Raw genomic sequence first — 16,021 nt, forward strand, 5'->3', positions numbered from 1 at the left:
ATTAAGCTAGAGGAAGAACAAGTTAAAGAAACTATGATTGCTTGGGGGAGGAATTTTGGATATGGGATTGATCTAGAGAAATGGCAGAAACTATGGTCACAAAATTATAAAATGACAATGTCTACAGCTTATAAAGAAAACTTGTATAAGATGTTTTACAGGTGGCATTTCCCCCCGACAAGGATAGCAAGAATGTTCAAGAATAAATCTGAAAAATGTTGGAAATGTCATCAGATACCTGGTTCATATTACCATATATGGTGTACTTGTGAGGACGCTAGAAAATACTGGACTAAAATCCGCGTGTGGTTGGAAAAAATAACAAAGAATCATATAGATTAGAAACCGGAGTTCTTTTTATTGGGAATCCTACCAGATGTATACAGTAAAGATTTGAAATATTTGATTGTAAATGTATTAACTGCGGCTAGAATTGTATTTGCTAAAAATTGGAAAAATGAGAAAATTCCATTGCAGGAAGAAATTATTAAGAAAACATTGGAATGTGCTGAGATGAGTAGATTGACTTTTGAAATTAGACAGCAAGAAGATAAAAATTTTTATAAAATTTGGGACCTTTTCTATCAATGGTTGGATGATGAAATACAACAATAGAATACTTAGAATGTTAGATAATAAGGAATATCTTTGTTTTTTGTTTTTTCTTTTGCTATTAGATACTATATCTATAAAGTGTTTTTTCTAGGATAGAATTGGCATGATTATATGATTTGTTATAGAATAAATTACTTAAATTATAGTTATCTCATAAAGTATGAATGAATAAAAGTATAGTCAAATGATTTTTTTTTAATAATGATATGAGGATAAATAAGTTAGGATTGATAATAAGAGTTATTATGTAAGATAACTGTAATTGAGACTACGAAATGAATGCATAAAACTGATGAACCAACCGACACACTGTTTGTATATAAGTATGGAAGAGAGCTGATGCTTTTATGTTTTGTCTGTTTTTGTTTGTTTGTTAAAAAAACCAATAAAACTGTTTTCAAAAAAAATAAATAAGATAGCAGTGCTCAGAGTGGGGGAGCATTAAGGAGGTCTTTGTTACTGGCTGGCTGGCAGAAAGTTGTGTTGGTGAGGAGAAGGTTGTATACTACACAGGATGAGAAGCAAAATGTCTTCCTCAAAGAAAAACACAATCCAGTTGCCTTTTGAAAAAACACCTTTGAGACAACTATGACCTGGATGACTGAGAATCTCCACAGATATGTACTAGCCAGGACTTTGGCAAGAATACATCATTACAGATAGTCCTTGACTTACAACAGTTTATTTAGCAACCATTCAAAATTACAACGGCACTGGGGAAAAAAAGACTTATGAACATTTTTCACACTTACGACCGTTGCAGCATCCATTGGGTTGCGTGATTTTACATTTGGATGCTTGACAACTTACTCACATTTATGATGGCTGAAGTGTCCTGGAGTCATGTCAGCCCCTTTTGCAACCTTCTGACAAGCAATGGGGAAACTTAACAACCACGTTTCTAAGAATTGCAGCAATTCAGTAAACAAATTTGGAGAAAAAAGACGTAAAAATGGGGCAAAATTCACTTAAGAACATAAATTTTGGGCTCCCCTGTGGTCATAAGTTGAGGACTACCTGTTCCGTGTCTCCCAACAATTCCCTACCAGACTACAGAGTGGCACCCTACACTTGCATCAAAATGACTGAGCAAAATCAATTTCTCAGTACTGCTCATGAATTGATAGCAGGCCATCCAGTTCTCCATATAGAGCCTGTTTTTCATCTCGTCTGAGTTACTTGCTGTAGCGGCAGAAGCGCTGATCAAAACAGCCTGACTTAAGAATTGGAAGGGATTTTGGAGGTCTTCTAGTCCAACCCCCTGCTTGGACAGGAAACCCTATACCATTTCAAGCAAATGGTTATCCAACCTCTTTTGAAAAACTTCCAGTGTTGGAGCATTTACTACTTCTGGAGGCAAGTTGTTCCACTGGTTAATTGTTCTAACCATCAAGAAATTTCTCTTTAGTTCTAGGTTGCTTCTCTCCTTGATTAATTTCCTGCCCTCAGTTGCTTTGGAGAATAGCTTGATTCCCTCTTCTTTGTGGCGGTCCCTGAGATATTGGAACACTGCTACCATGTCACCCGTAGTCCTCCTTTTCATCAGACTAAATATACCCAGTTCCGGCAGCTGTTCTTTATATGCTTTAGCCTCCAGTCCCTAAGCATCTTTGTTGCCCCTCTGCACTCTTTCTAGAGTCTCAACCTCTTTTTTACATCACGGTGATCAAAACTGGATGCGACATCTCTAGCAGAAGTTGTAGTGTCACAAACTGGTCATTTATGCCCTTGGGCAATCTGGCTCCCAGACAAGATATTCATATTCACGCAACTGTTGAAAATCTCACGCAAGGTTGCATCCCTCTAAACATGTGGCTTCAATTCCCTGAATTCTCAGCAATTGGCACAGGAATTCTGGGAGTTGAAGTCACATGGGGGGTTAATTCAAATCCTTTCTTCACTTTCTAGTTGTTTCTGTTCTTTATTTTTTTGTCTGTATTTGTCCTCATTTTTTTTAATTGTAATATACTTAATGAAATCGCCATTAAATAAAGTATTTAATCTGGTTAATGTGAAATTAATTATTAACTATTTCTAAAGTGGCTTAAAGATAATGGATGCTGAACACTAAAAATAGAATGGGCTGTACATTCTGGGGCACCACCAGACTTCCTGTGAGCTGCTCTTTGGGAGAATGACAAGAGGAGGACATACTTCCTTAGAGTCAAGCACTACTATGTGGTTACATATCCATCCATCCATCCAGATGATAGCAAGGAAGATAAATTATCCCATTCCCCACCATTCAGTCAGAACTGAAGACGCTTCTGGGATGAGAAGCGAAGCGACTTCAAGGAGAAACAAAGACATTCCAGTTGCCTCTGGAAAAATTACCTTTGGGATTGCATATCCATCCTTTGTGTAATGGTTAGGGTTAGAGTTAGGTGGCTCTCCCTTGCCTTCCCCCAAAATTCATAAAAACAAAACAAAACAGAACTGTGAACTCCTGATGGGCTGTTGCCCTACTTGTCTCTAGGTCCTATCTTCCTTACTTTTTCAAGATCATGCAACACAGAATCACAGAGATGGAAGGGACTTTCGATGTCTTCTAATCCAACTCACTGCTCAAGGCAGGAGGCCTTATATCATCCCGGTCAAATAGTAGTCCAGTCTATCCACTAGTGATGATAGCTCAGAGTGGTGTGGTGGCCTAGAGGTGAAGCTCTTGCCTCACAATCAGGAGGCTGTGAGTTCAATCCTAAGTAGAGACAGATATTTCTCTCTCTGGGCACACTGAGTATATTATATGCTGGGGGGAGGAAAAAACCTCTACACAGAAGGGCATCCAGCCAGTGAACATTCAGCTCCATTCAGTTGCCCAGACTCCACCCCGCCAGGGATTATGGGGTCGTTAAAAGAGGATGACTCGTGATGACTGCTCAGCCAACATCACCTAAGCAAAAAGAGGCAAACCTTCTTGGAAAGCAGATCAGCAAAAAAGTCCATTCAGTCTCCAGGTCTCAGAATGTCATTCTTAGATATCAAACTGGATCAAATGATTTCAAATGATCCCCCTTCTGCCATGGCTTAGTCTCAGTGGCCAAGCTAAGTTGAGGATGAAGAAAATTTCTGTCTTCGCCTGGAGAACACTGGCCAAAGCAGCGTGTAATTGTTGGGACTGTAATTGTGAGAGGATTGAGAATTTTTGATTGCTCCCCAACCTACAAATAGTAGTTTAGGAGGTAGGAAAGATACTCATCCAGCTGTTATTTTCCTACTTAAAAAGGGAATTATTCACATAGCATCTGATTCCAACCTCCTTTTCTCTAACTTAAAAGAGTAATTAAGTGCACTCTACCATCTCAGGATCTACGGTATTTATTAAAGCAATTTTTATACTCCATTCTTCAGGGTGACTTGCAGGGAAATTAAAATTACAATATAGATGCAAAAGTACCAACACCCCTCTGTTGAAAAGAGTGGGGAAAAAGTAGGAAGGTGAAATTGGGGGAGGTGGGGGGAATGGAAATCCCACTTGCAGAAATAAAGCAGGTCAGATAATTATAAAACAACGCAACCTTATCCAGACTTGCAGCCAGAATGATTTTAGGATTATGAGGACCAGAAGCAGTTTTCCCCAATGACAGGTAACACCTTGATTTATGACCATAATTGAGCCCAAAATTTCTGTCACTAAGTGAGACATCTGCTACATGACTTTTGCCCCATTTTGCTATTTTTCTCGATGCAGTTATTAAGCAGTTGTTAAATTAACAACACGGTTAAGTGAATCTGGTTTCCCCACTGGGATTTGCAGGTCAGAAGATCACAAAAGGGGATCACGTGACCCCGGGACACGGCAACCGTCATACGTGGGTCGGTTGACAACTGTCTGAATTTTGATCGCATCACATGGGGATGCTTACTTTTTCAGTGCCGTTGTAACTTCGGTCATAATACAAACTGTTGTAAATCGAGGATTACCTGTTGATAGCCTGTAAAGACACAGTATTAATGGTTTCAACCTCAGGACACACCCCCTGGGATTATCAGGAAAACCATTTTAAATACTAACTATAAGGGGGGAAATTAAATGAATTGCTGGTTACTAATATTAATTGTAGCTCATTGGAATTAAGACTCAATGAAATCAGTTCTCATTTTTAAGTAGTTTTCAAAATCCATTTTTAAATGAGCATACATAAAAATTCTGAAGTTTGTCCCACCTATGAACCACTGCAGGCCTTGAACACACAAATCACAGGGCACGTTGCGCACCCATGATATAAACAACTGCACACTCTGGCCACGGCTAAAGTTTGAAAAAAGACCAAGGACATCTGAAAGGCATCCTATGGGTTCTGTTACTACTGGTTCTGTGGGCACATTCAAAAACGGGAAATTTTAAGCATGAAAACTTACCTTACTGTCAGCACTGGTAAGTAAAATAGCTGAAGCGCAGCAATCCGCTCTGCTGCACCTATCAGCTGAGCAACAAAGGAAATATAGGACAGGAAAGGGCGGGGGCAGGCAGGCGGGGCCAACTGCTGACCACGCTACTGGATCGCTAGAACCGGTGCGAACCGGCAGCATACCACCACTGGAAGCCTGATCAAGCAACTCATCTCTGCTTCACTGGGCTGCCTGGGTTGATGCACCCCTTATACAAGCCAAACCAGGAATGGACAGATTTGGATCCCGAAGCTGGTTTCTGGACTCCATTAAATATTCTGCACATGGGCTTAAGACCATTGGCAAGATGCATGTCCACCATGGACTAATATGCTGCCGGCCTTGATCTGGCAGGCCTGAATGACTGAGGCATCAGATGACGGGAATTGTCAAAATCGAAAATTGTCATGAGTTGCCAACCTGATCTACACTACCCCGAAAGATATTCGTTCTATTCCATTCATTATCCGGCAAAGAAATACAGGTGGCTCTTTGACTTAGGACCATAATTGAGCCTGAACTTTCTGTCACTAAGCGAGCCAATTGTCCAGAAAGTTTGGACCCATTTTATGATCTTTCTAGACATAGTTGTTAAGTGAATCACAGCAGTTGTTAAGCTAGTATAGCAGGGATGTCAAACTCAAGGGTGCTTAAATCCGGCTCATGGGGCTGGCCTAGAAATATCAAAGAGGCAGAGTGCTGCTGGAGGCCGGAGAGGCCAAAAACGGGTGACGTGGGAGCCTCCTGTGGCCTCTGTGCAGCCCATTTTTGGTGAAACATAGATCAGGTTGGCAGCCAGAATTTGACAATGCCAGTCATCAAATGCTAGAGGCCGGGAAGGCCAAAAATGGGCCATGTGAGGGCATTTCATGCTCCCCCGTACCCTGTTTTGGTCGGCAGGGTGCTGCAGGAGGTATCCATCCCACCTGTCTGTCTGTCTGGCTGTCTGTCTGTCTGTCTGTCTGTCTGTCTGTCTCTCTCTCTCTCTCTCTCTCTCTCTCTCACACACACACACACACACACACACCAGTCCTCAGAGGAAAACTACAATGCTGATCTGGCCCTCAAAGAAATCCAGTTTGACACCCCTGTAGTATAGGAGCACAATGGTTAAATTTAATCCTCTATTCCTGCAAGTAAATAGTTCAGCTACGCTTTCTTGCCGCTGTACATATCGATTTATTAGCTATACAGGTAGTCCTCGAGTTACAACCACAATCGAACCCAAAATTTCTATTCTAAGCAAGACAATTGAGTTTTGCCCTGGCAAACCGCAACCATCATAAATACACGCCAGTTGTCAAGCATCTGAATTTTGATCACGTGACCGTGGGGATGCTGCGATGGCCATAAGTTTGAAAAATGGCCATAGGTAAAAAAACTTGCCCTGCCATTGTAACTGTGAACAATGAATTTTTGCAAGTCAAGGACTACCTGTATAATATTCTATGATCAGTTTGCACACCCAGCTGCTTTGGTATGAATGCAAGTCTTGGCGCTTCCTCCTTGTGTTGGCCTCATGCTGTGAGACACCACACGGAAGAACAATAGCTGCCACACACATCCTTCCGTTGAGGGAAAGAGACTCCAAACCTACCTCAAGAGGAAAACCCCACCCAACCCTTCGGTGGCCATCCCCATAAAGGCAAAATCTTCAGTGCAAATGCTTAGCACCAGTCAAGACCTTTACATTTAGGATGGAATTTCTCTCAAAATGAACGTTCTTGAAACCAAGCTACCAACTACAAGCCAAGTGCTAGAGCAGGGGTCAACAACCTGGGGGCTCTGAGGGGTTTGCACGGCACAGAAATGGCCAGTGAGTGCACGCATATGCACATCCATAATTGAGGTAAGCGAGTGCGCACTCCATTTAAGGGAGTGCAAGTATGCGTGCACCCCACTCATGGAAATAGAGCTGTGTGCATGATCTTACCAGCTGCTCACATAAAATTATCCCCTCTATCCCCCCCCCCACTCCAGCAGTCCACAAATCTGGAAATGTTGGGGAACTCTGGGCTACAGCACGTGGAACAGACGTGGTTCCAAGTACATGAGGGCAAATTTATTTAGAAAACTTATATTGCCGCCTATGCACAGATGGCGACTCAAGGCGGTTTGCACGAATATAAAAACATCCTATATATAAAAAATAAAATAGAAAAAGATAATCAATAAATTTATAAAATAGCACTTAGCATTAGCGCTTAAGACTTATAAACCCCTTTACAGTGCTTTACAGCACTCTCTAAGTAGTTTACAGAGTCAACCTATTGCTCCCAACAATCTGGGTCCTCATTTTACCCACCTCGGAAGGATGGAAATCTGAGTCAACCTTGAGCCTGGTGAGATTTGAACTGCCAAATTGCAGGCAGCCAGCAGGCAGCAGTACTCAGATTAACCACTGCACCACTATGGCTCATATAATACCCCACCCCCACCGGAACCTGCCCAATAACACATCACACAAGCCATTTAATGCGCTCCATCCCGCTCTGGATTGCCTAATCCAGCTGGCAGAACCAGGTCTTCAGTGCCTTCCTAAAGAGTTAAGAGTCGGGGCCAGTCTAATCTCTAGGGGAATGATGTTCCAGAGAGAAGGAGCCACCACAGAGAAGGCCCTTCTTCTGAGTCCCACCTAGGGGATGGGACCTGCAACATTCCTTGCCTCCCTGCTCTAGTGGATGGGATAGATGTGACCGGCAAGAGATGGCCCTTTAGATATGCCATATTCCAGGCCTGTGTTTCTAATCACAGAGTGGTAGTAAACACCTTTCTTTCAAGGCCACCTTTGGCATGGAAGAGGACTGCACAAGAATGTGGGATGAGAGCTGCTAGGCGGTGAGATGAGGACAAACTAAATTTCCATAATTTAAATTCAATTAAAATCAACACAAATAAGATTACTCTGGAATTATGAACATTTTTTTGCTTCCTGTTGTATTAAGTGTTATAATTTGGCAACAACATGGAAAGGACCCTGAACAGGATATGACATTTGCCCTGTTCTTTATACAGAGCAGCTGTTTTGTCAACTTCAACAACTTTAAAAACTGTGTACTTCAACTCCCAGAATTCCCCACACTAGCTAGGGAATTCTAGGAGTTGGGAGACCATACCTCTTAAAGTTGCTAAGGTTGAAAGACTTCTTGCAGAGAAACTGTAGTCCAAAAGAGTTCTTCTTGTCTTCATCTATGTCAGGGATGTCAAACTCAAGGCCCACAGGCCAAATCTGTCCCATGGGGTGCTTAGATCTGGCCCGTGAGGCTGTCCTGGAAACAGTGAAGGACCACTCTGCGGTGTCTCTGCCAGTGAAAACTGAGCTTGAGAGGGCAGCACATGGTGCCCCCTGGCTCCGTTTTCACTGGCAGTGTGTTGCAGGAAGCAGTCACAGCCAAACATGGAGTCCGGGGAGGAGGGAAGCTCATATGCCCCACCCCCCGAGCTGTTTTCGCTGGCAGAGTGCTGGCAAAACCAACTACTAGCAAAAGTGGATCCTCCCCAATCCCCGCAGGGCCACCACAGGTGCCCGACATGAGCGATGTCAAGCTTGCCACACCTTCCCAGAACCACCACCACCCCCGCCAAGGTCAAACACAACCCTGATGCAGCCTTCAATAAGATTGAGTTTGACACCCCTGATCTAAGTGATTATGACCTATACCAGATTTCTACTTCATCGCATCCTAGAACTGGACAGGAATGAAATTTCAACATTCTCAGTTTGAATGGATGGAGCCTAAGCGGATTCTCTACAGGAATTCAGATCAGGAAAGATGGGGTTACTCTGATCAACCAGACAGATCTTCCCAGTTATGTCCTCCTTGAACCAGCTCTACCAGCTCAATCAGGGATCTCCCTGAAATTTCCTCCTAAACCCATTGCTGGTTCTTACTCTACAAGGGAAGCTTCTCCTCTTCAAAACTCTTAACTTGCTATCTTTGTGAATACCCAACATAATGGTTGCAAGATACAGAAATAGAAAAAGGAAGTAACCAGAAACTTTATTATTGTTTTGGGAGAGATGATCACTTGAAGCCGATCAAGCCCTAGGCACAGCCAATGCTTAGTTCAGAGATGTCCAACCTTGGCCACTTTAAGACCCGTGAACTTCAACTCCCAGAATTCCCAGAATAGTTGGCCACAACCAAGGTCTAAGACAGGGGTATCAACCTCAAGGCCCGGCAGCTGGATCCAGCCTGCAGGGTGCTTAGACCTGGTCTTGGAAACAGGAAGGACCGGCCTGCAGTGTCTCTGTCAGCAAAAACGTAGCTACTTGTGGCCCTCTTGAAGTCTGTTTTCACTGGCAGAAGGTTGCAGGAGGTCACTGCAGCCCCAAAACAGAGCTCACGAGGGCCATGGGCGGCACTCCCAAGCTGTTTTACTGGCAGAGAGTTGCAGGAGGCTATCGCAGCCAGAAATGGAGATCAGGAGCCTGTTTTCACTGGTAGAGTGCTCGGGCCGCCACAGGCACCCTGACACGAATGACATCAAGCTGGTCATGCCCCCTGGTCACACCCACTCCGGCCTCCCCCAAGGTCAAATACAACCCTCATGCGGCCCTCAATTAAATCGAGTTTGAAACCCCTGGTCTAAGAGAACAAATTCCCAGTCCAGGTTGCCTTTCCAAAGATGGAGGACTGTTCCATTTCGGGAAAGCAGGACACAGAAGACTTCATCAAGCTGCCATGACCTAAAGGGAAAATTCAAGGACAGGTATCAAGGTTGCATGCTGTCTCGCCGACAACACCTTGCTAATTCTATAGTACAAATGACACACTTGTGGGGTGCTTCAATCATAGCTCCTTGAGATGCAGATGGTTACAGTTTTCTTGACCTCCTATCTCCAAACTTCTGGAAACACACAGCAAGGCTAGAGAAACCTACTTAAAATGACCACGGACTCTCATCCATTCAACTGAAACAAAGATCATGTTTGTGATTGTCTCCTGTGTGCAGAATTCTCCTTTCCCTTCTCCTGGCTGAGGGACGTTCTTTTGCTTGTTTTTCCATCGCCATACCACCTCGAGGGAGAAGTCCTCCGCCTCCAGTCACCCACTAGACCAAGCTGGCAAGTTTTCAGTCTGAGCATCTCCCTCACCTCTGCTGTTTGTCCCCCGGGCGCAAAAGGAGCAGGGAGGAAATCAGGAGATGGAGAAGAACGCAGCTGAACGAAAAGCTCACAGTGTAATTCCTAACCAGCAGAAAACAGGATGGGACATTTGGGGGCCATTTTCGAGACTTTCGGTACAGGTAGCCCTCAACTTACCGGCAGTTTAGGGACTGTTCAAAGTTACAACGGAACTGGAAAAAAGTGACTTTTGACCATTTTTCACAGTTATGACCATTTCATTGTCCCTGTGGTCATGTGACAAAAATTCAGACAACATGGCTACTGGTTCATACTGATGACGGTTGCAGTGCCTTGGGGTCACGCGATCCCCTTTTGCGACTTTCTGACAGGTAAAGTCAAGGGGGAAACCCGATTCCCTGAACTACTGTTATTAACTTAACTGCAGTGACTCACTTAACAACAGTGGCAGGAAGGGTTGTAAAAAAGGGCAGAGTTCACTTAACAGCTGTCTCACTCGGCAGCAAGAATTTTGTTTGCACAACAACAGTGGAAAAATGAAGAGATCCCTTCAGATGAAAATGCTATTAAAAAGAATATTAGAATGCGCAGAGATGGACAGATTAACACTAAAAATAAAGGAGAAGATAAAAACAGAATATTTTTTAACATGGAACTTATTTTACCAGTAACTAACAAAAACAGAGTTTAGAAACTAAAAAGATTAAAATAACTATTGATTATATAATGAAAGTTTTTAGATATGGATAAGCTAATTGTATTATTACTATGTGATTATTATTAATGATATGTATATTGTGATTATGCTTGTTTTGTTATTCAAAACTAATTGTAAGACAACATGCTGTTCAGACAGATAGTGAGCTTTTTTATATTAAAAATGTTTCAATAAAACATAGTTCAAAAAAACACAACCCAGCTGTCTCACTTAGCAACATAATTTTGGGGTCATCAATTGTGGTCGTAAGTTAAGGACTGACTACCTGTACTTATCTGTAAGCAAGAACTTTGCTGGTCTCTATTTTGGAGCAATCAGCTCCATTTCTGTTTCTCCATAACTAACTAATGGTGAATCTATAAACCTTCATCTTCAAGAGAGCTTGAAATTCTCCTTCAGCTTCCAACTCACACTTTGAATAGTAAGAATTTCAAATCCGGCAGGCAGGCAGGATTCTAGATAAACATGGGAGACCCTTTTCTCCTCCTCCAAGAACTTAATGGAATGGTTAGTGTGGTTAGCCTGGGGTCAAACCAGTGGTAGGGTTCAATTTTTTTTTTACTACCAGTTCGGTGGGCATGGCTTGGTATGAGTGGCAGGGGAAGGGTACTGCAAAATCTCCATTCCCTCCCCACCCCACTAACCTGCTTTTCAGCTCCGTTCTCCTGTGCAGGGCAACCAAAGAAGGCCCAACCAATCAGCTGGGATTCAGGAGGCAGAGAATAAATAAGAGCAGGACCAGTCAGAGGAGTTATTTGCTGTTTCTCCGAACTATATTCTGCTACTGGTTCTCCAAAACCAGTCAGAACTGGCTGAATACCACCTCTGGTTCAAACCCTTCCTCAGCCATAAAATCTTTCTCTTTGGGTCTACTTCATAAGACTGCTGGGAAGGTAATATGACAACAGCAGGCAGATTTCTGCAGATCCCTTTGAAGGACAAGTATGACTTAGTGGTAGTCCCTTACTTAATCACCATTTGTTTAGTAACCATTTGAAGTTACGTCACTGAAAAAGTGGTTTATGACTGTTTTTCACACTTACAACCACTGCAGCATCCCCCATGGTCACGTGATCAGATGCTTGGCAATATATTTGTGACAGTTGCTGTGTCTTGGGGTAATGTGATCGATCCCCTTTTGAGACCTCACCAGCAAAGTCAAGGGAGAAGCCAGATTCACTGATCCACCTTTTTACTAACTTGACTGCAGTGATTCAGTTAACAACTGCGGATAAAAAGGTTATAAAATGGGGCAAAATCAATTCTCTTGCCTAGCAATGGAAATTTTGGGTTCGATTGTGGTTGTAGCTCAAGGACCACTGTATCAGCAATAAAGGAAGCAACTCTACATGTAACAGCAGCAAGAAAAACGTAGCCAAACTATTTACTTGCAGGAATTGAGGATTAAACCATCGTTCCTTAGAAACTCCTGGGAGCAACTGCTAGGCAACCTGAAACCAATTTCAACACCTAATAAAGCTTAATCTGAATGTCTACAGATTTCTCCCACATTCCAACAAGTGGGTAACTAAATGTAAAGTCAGACAGCTTCAACATCAACATTTTTCTTTTCTTTCTTCTTCCCTCTTGGTGGGCCTGTTTTTGTTCACTATCATTCCCAGTGCAAAATTAAAAAGAAACTCCACTGCCCCAGGAGCTTAACTTGGCTAACAGAGGTGTGCTCCTAATCTTTGTTTTGAAAGGACTTCTAAGCAAAATTCATGTTATACAGCAGCTAATGTGGAAACCTTAAGAATGCAATGCTGGATATAGAATAGAAACAGCTAGGAAGGAACTTTGGAGGTCTTCTAGTCCAGGGGTCCCCAACCACCGGGCCCTGGACCAGTACCGGTTCACTGGAGTGTTTTTTTTGGAAAGGTAAGTTACGGGTTCATCGCTTATTTATTTACTGTTATTGGAACCTTCACGCCCCTACCCGGTCCTTGAAAAAGTGCTTCTGCGTGAAACTGGTCCCTGGTACAAAAAAGGTTGGGGACCACTGTTCTAGTCCAGCCCCTTGCTCAAGCAGGAGAACCTATACTATTTCAGATAAGTGGTTGTCTAAACTTCTTAAAAACCTCCAGTGAAGAATGGTTGAAGAAACTTCCTAACAGTGTGGACAATTAATCAGTGGAACAGTTTGCCTTTGTTGTGAGTTTCTCCTTAATTCCAGGTTGCTTCTTTGATTAGTTTCCAACCATTGTTTCTTGTCCTGCCTTCTGGTGCTTTGTAGAAAAATTTGACCCCCTCTTCATTGTAGTAGCCTCTCAAATACTGGAATACTGCTATCATGTCATCCCTAATTGTTTTCTTTAGACTGGCCAAACCCAAATCCTGCAGCCATTCTTCATGTTTTAATCTCCAGGCCTTTGATCATGTTAGTTAGCTGAAGAGTCATATTTATTAGATAATGACTGGTATTAAACATAGTTAAAGACTTGACTCCCTCAACAATTGAAGTGATAAAAGAGGAAGTAAAGAAGAAGACTTAATGTTGATGCTACGTGAACAAGGGAAGCCTGTGGGATAATTTTTGCATGGATTTATTGCATGAGTAACGCTAACCTGAAAGAATCTTTGAGAACATTTGATTTCCTGAGCACCATCTTTCCAGCTGTTTTATTGGTTCCGTGACACTCAAGTGCAATTGTAGTCACCTCCACGTACACTGGACTTCATCCTAAAGGACCCAAGAACTCCAATGGTTTTATTTATATTTATGTTTTCAATCATTTTTTAATGGTTTTAAGGCTTTTAGTTCTTTTACTGTACGCCATCCAGTCACATCCGTGAGATCAGCAGCTACAGATATTTGATAAACATGCATCTATACATGCAAGACATTTAGACAGAATGCAATTTAAAACTGGAATTCCAATTCCTGCATCAGAAAAGGAAAGGAATAAAATGGGAAGCCATTGCTTAACCTCCTTCAGATCTTCCTGAGGGACATCTTGACCTAAATATAAATAGTTGTCTTCAGATTTACCCAACAAGATCCTTCAATCTCTGCAGTTTTATCAAGGCATAAGATTAAAGCTACAAAATGAAACCATCTTTGGAAAGTTGTTGCAACCTATTTGGAAACAAGGGAATTCTGGGAATTGAAGTCCACACATCTTAAAAGTGGCTAAGACATTTTACAGAGAAAGACCACTGTAAACCTTACAGAAGAAAACAGAAAAGCTTTTCTGCAATCTCAATGTTCTGAAATAAGGGCCAAGTTGGCAAAACCCACCTACACATTCTCATTTAAACCTTGCTCTCCCATCATGATTTCGCCACTAACCCAGAATTCTTAGCCAGCCAAGCTTAGGGAATTCTGGGAACTGCCGTTCCAGCCTACCCAAAAGTTCCCAGATTTATTCTTTATATCTGGTTTCCTTTTATTCAAAATATTTGTTTTGAACCACCCACTATAACTTCAATTGCCTTCTCCAGCAGCCTCTCTCATCCCAATTTTAATCCACTTTTTTTTCTTCTAAAGACATTCCATTGGTTTCATTCCCGACTTGGATGCAAAAAAAACCCAAAAACCCTTCACCTCCCTCCAATCCTTGATCAACCTCTCCCCATTCTGTGGCCCTCATCCTTTCCTTCCCCATCTTCTCTTCTTCCTACAGAAGGATTCAAGTCTTAACTGGGATACTGCCCAGACTTGCCATCTTGGACGGGCAATCACACCTCCATCCACTTAGCACCCCATGCCATCACCCCATTCACCCTGCTTTGGGCAGCCAAGCCACATGGACCCCTAAATGCTCTTTTGCCCCTTGGAGGACCAGAGAAGGGGAACTCAAGTTCTCCCTTAAGCATCTCCTAGGGGGAGAGAGAGAGAGAGAGAGAAATAACATTGCTCTTTATCCAGACCTTAGCAGAGACACCCCAATATCACCCACTCATTGGTAGTCTTCACCCTGAGCAGCCTTAAGAGCATCCTTCCTTTTGGGCCCAGCCCTTCAAATTCCCATCGTCCCCCATCAGGCTGCTACAGGTGCTTCCCCCCCGCCGCCCCCCATCCTCCTTCGCCAGCATCGATCTACCTGCACAAGGTAACTCACTCATCCACCCTGCAGAGAAATGGAGCTCCCGTTCACAAAGGAAGCCGAGTCTCAAAAAGGCCTGGTACTCAAGGCCAAGCAGGGGCGCCCGGGCCAGGCGTCGAAGAGCAGCGGGCCGAGCCTGCGAAGCCTTCTGCGAAGCCTCACCTGCGCTGCGGCGGAGGAGCCCCCGAGAGGAGCTCAGCGTGGCGATGATGGTGGCGGCGGCGGCCGCCGCTCGGGCCCGGGGGAAAGGAAGCCGCGAGGGGGCGGCGGCGACCGCGGCAGCACCTCCACCGCCGGCGCTGTCGCCGGTTTCGCTGCTGATGCTGCCGCTGCTCCTACCGCAGCCTCCACCCCCAGCCGCTGCTCAGCGCCGACTGACAAGCCGGCGCGCGACCTCACCTCTTTTCTCTCCTGCCCGCCCCTGCCGCTCGCGTGAGGCACGCCCCCTTCGCCTGACCACTCCCCCCTTTCCCTTCCCCCACCCCCTACGGCTCGGGCCAATCATCCTTCCGTGCGAAGCCAACTCCGCCCATTCTTCTCCCCGGGGGGCGGAGGAGCTCAGCCGCCAGCGCGCAGACTCCGGTTTAAAAGTGCGGGGGTGGGGGATAAACAATCACGCGTCGAGGTAGAGCAGCACTCCGTTTTTCCTCCTCATCCTTAGGGAGCGTGAGGAAGAGAGAGGCCTTCACTTCCGGTATCGTTTGGAATGCTGCCATATGCGGGGCAATAGCGTGTGTAGAGAAAGGACAGCTAACGCGTCGCTCAGGATTGAAGCTTGTTAGAAGATAACAGCGTAGGTAGGGGAGTACAGTATATAGGAAATTCCATGTTTTAAAGAGATACAAATAGCTATCTCCCAGCGTGACGATCGGTTTTCTTCCTAGGCGCAATGGGGAACCGGAAGTAAAAAAATGTTAAAATACTGTATTCTCTTTAAGCTTTTGGATTTCTGTGCGCTTTCACTATCTAACATGAGATCCTTCTGCAGAAAAGGGGGCAGAGATTTGAATAATCCTCTTTGGAAGCTAGGATATTTTCAAGTAATTTTATTATATTTCCCTGGATGAGAAAAGGAGAAACATTTTTTTAAAGAAAAAGAGCAGTTCTCCCAGCTCCTTGACCCCAGCAGATATTTTGATGCCAGTTTATCTACAAGACAAA

The 16,021-nt window shown here is 43.7% G+C and overlaps 1 protein-coding gene across 7 annotated transcripts in view; it reads right to left on the reverse strand.

Annotated features, from left to right (window-relative positions):
- The window catches only part of LOC113449433 (vigilin-like), a 92,462-nt gene extending 77,227 nt beyond the window's left edge, over positions 1–15,235 (reverse strand). For 4 of the 7 annotated variants that reach the window (XM_087916982.1, XM_087916985.1, XM_087916986.1 and 1 more), the window contains exon 1: positions 15,023–15,235. The gene's annotated coding sequence lies outside the window, so the exon portion shown is untranslated. Of the gene's footprint in view, positions 1–13,379; positions 13,495–14,857 lie in introns of all 7 variants that reach the window. The other 3 variants (XM_087916983.1, XM_026720534.2, XM_087916984.1) reach the window with 3 other exon arrangements.
- Positions 15,236–16,021: the final 786 nt, after the last annotated feature.

The sequence above is a fragment of the Pseudonaja textilis genome, chromosome Z (genome assembly GCF_049901715.1).
Source record: "Pseudonaja textilis isolate UNSWEBS1 chromosome Z, rPseTex1.2, whole genome shotgun sequence".
NCBI classification, from domain to species: domain Eukaryota; kingdom Metazoa; phylum Chordata; class Lepidosauria; order Squamata; family Elapidae; genus Pseudonaja; species Pseudonaja textilis.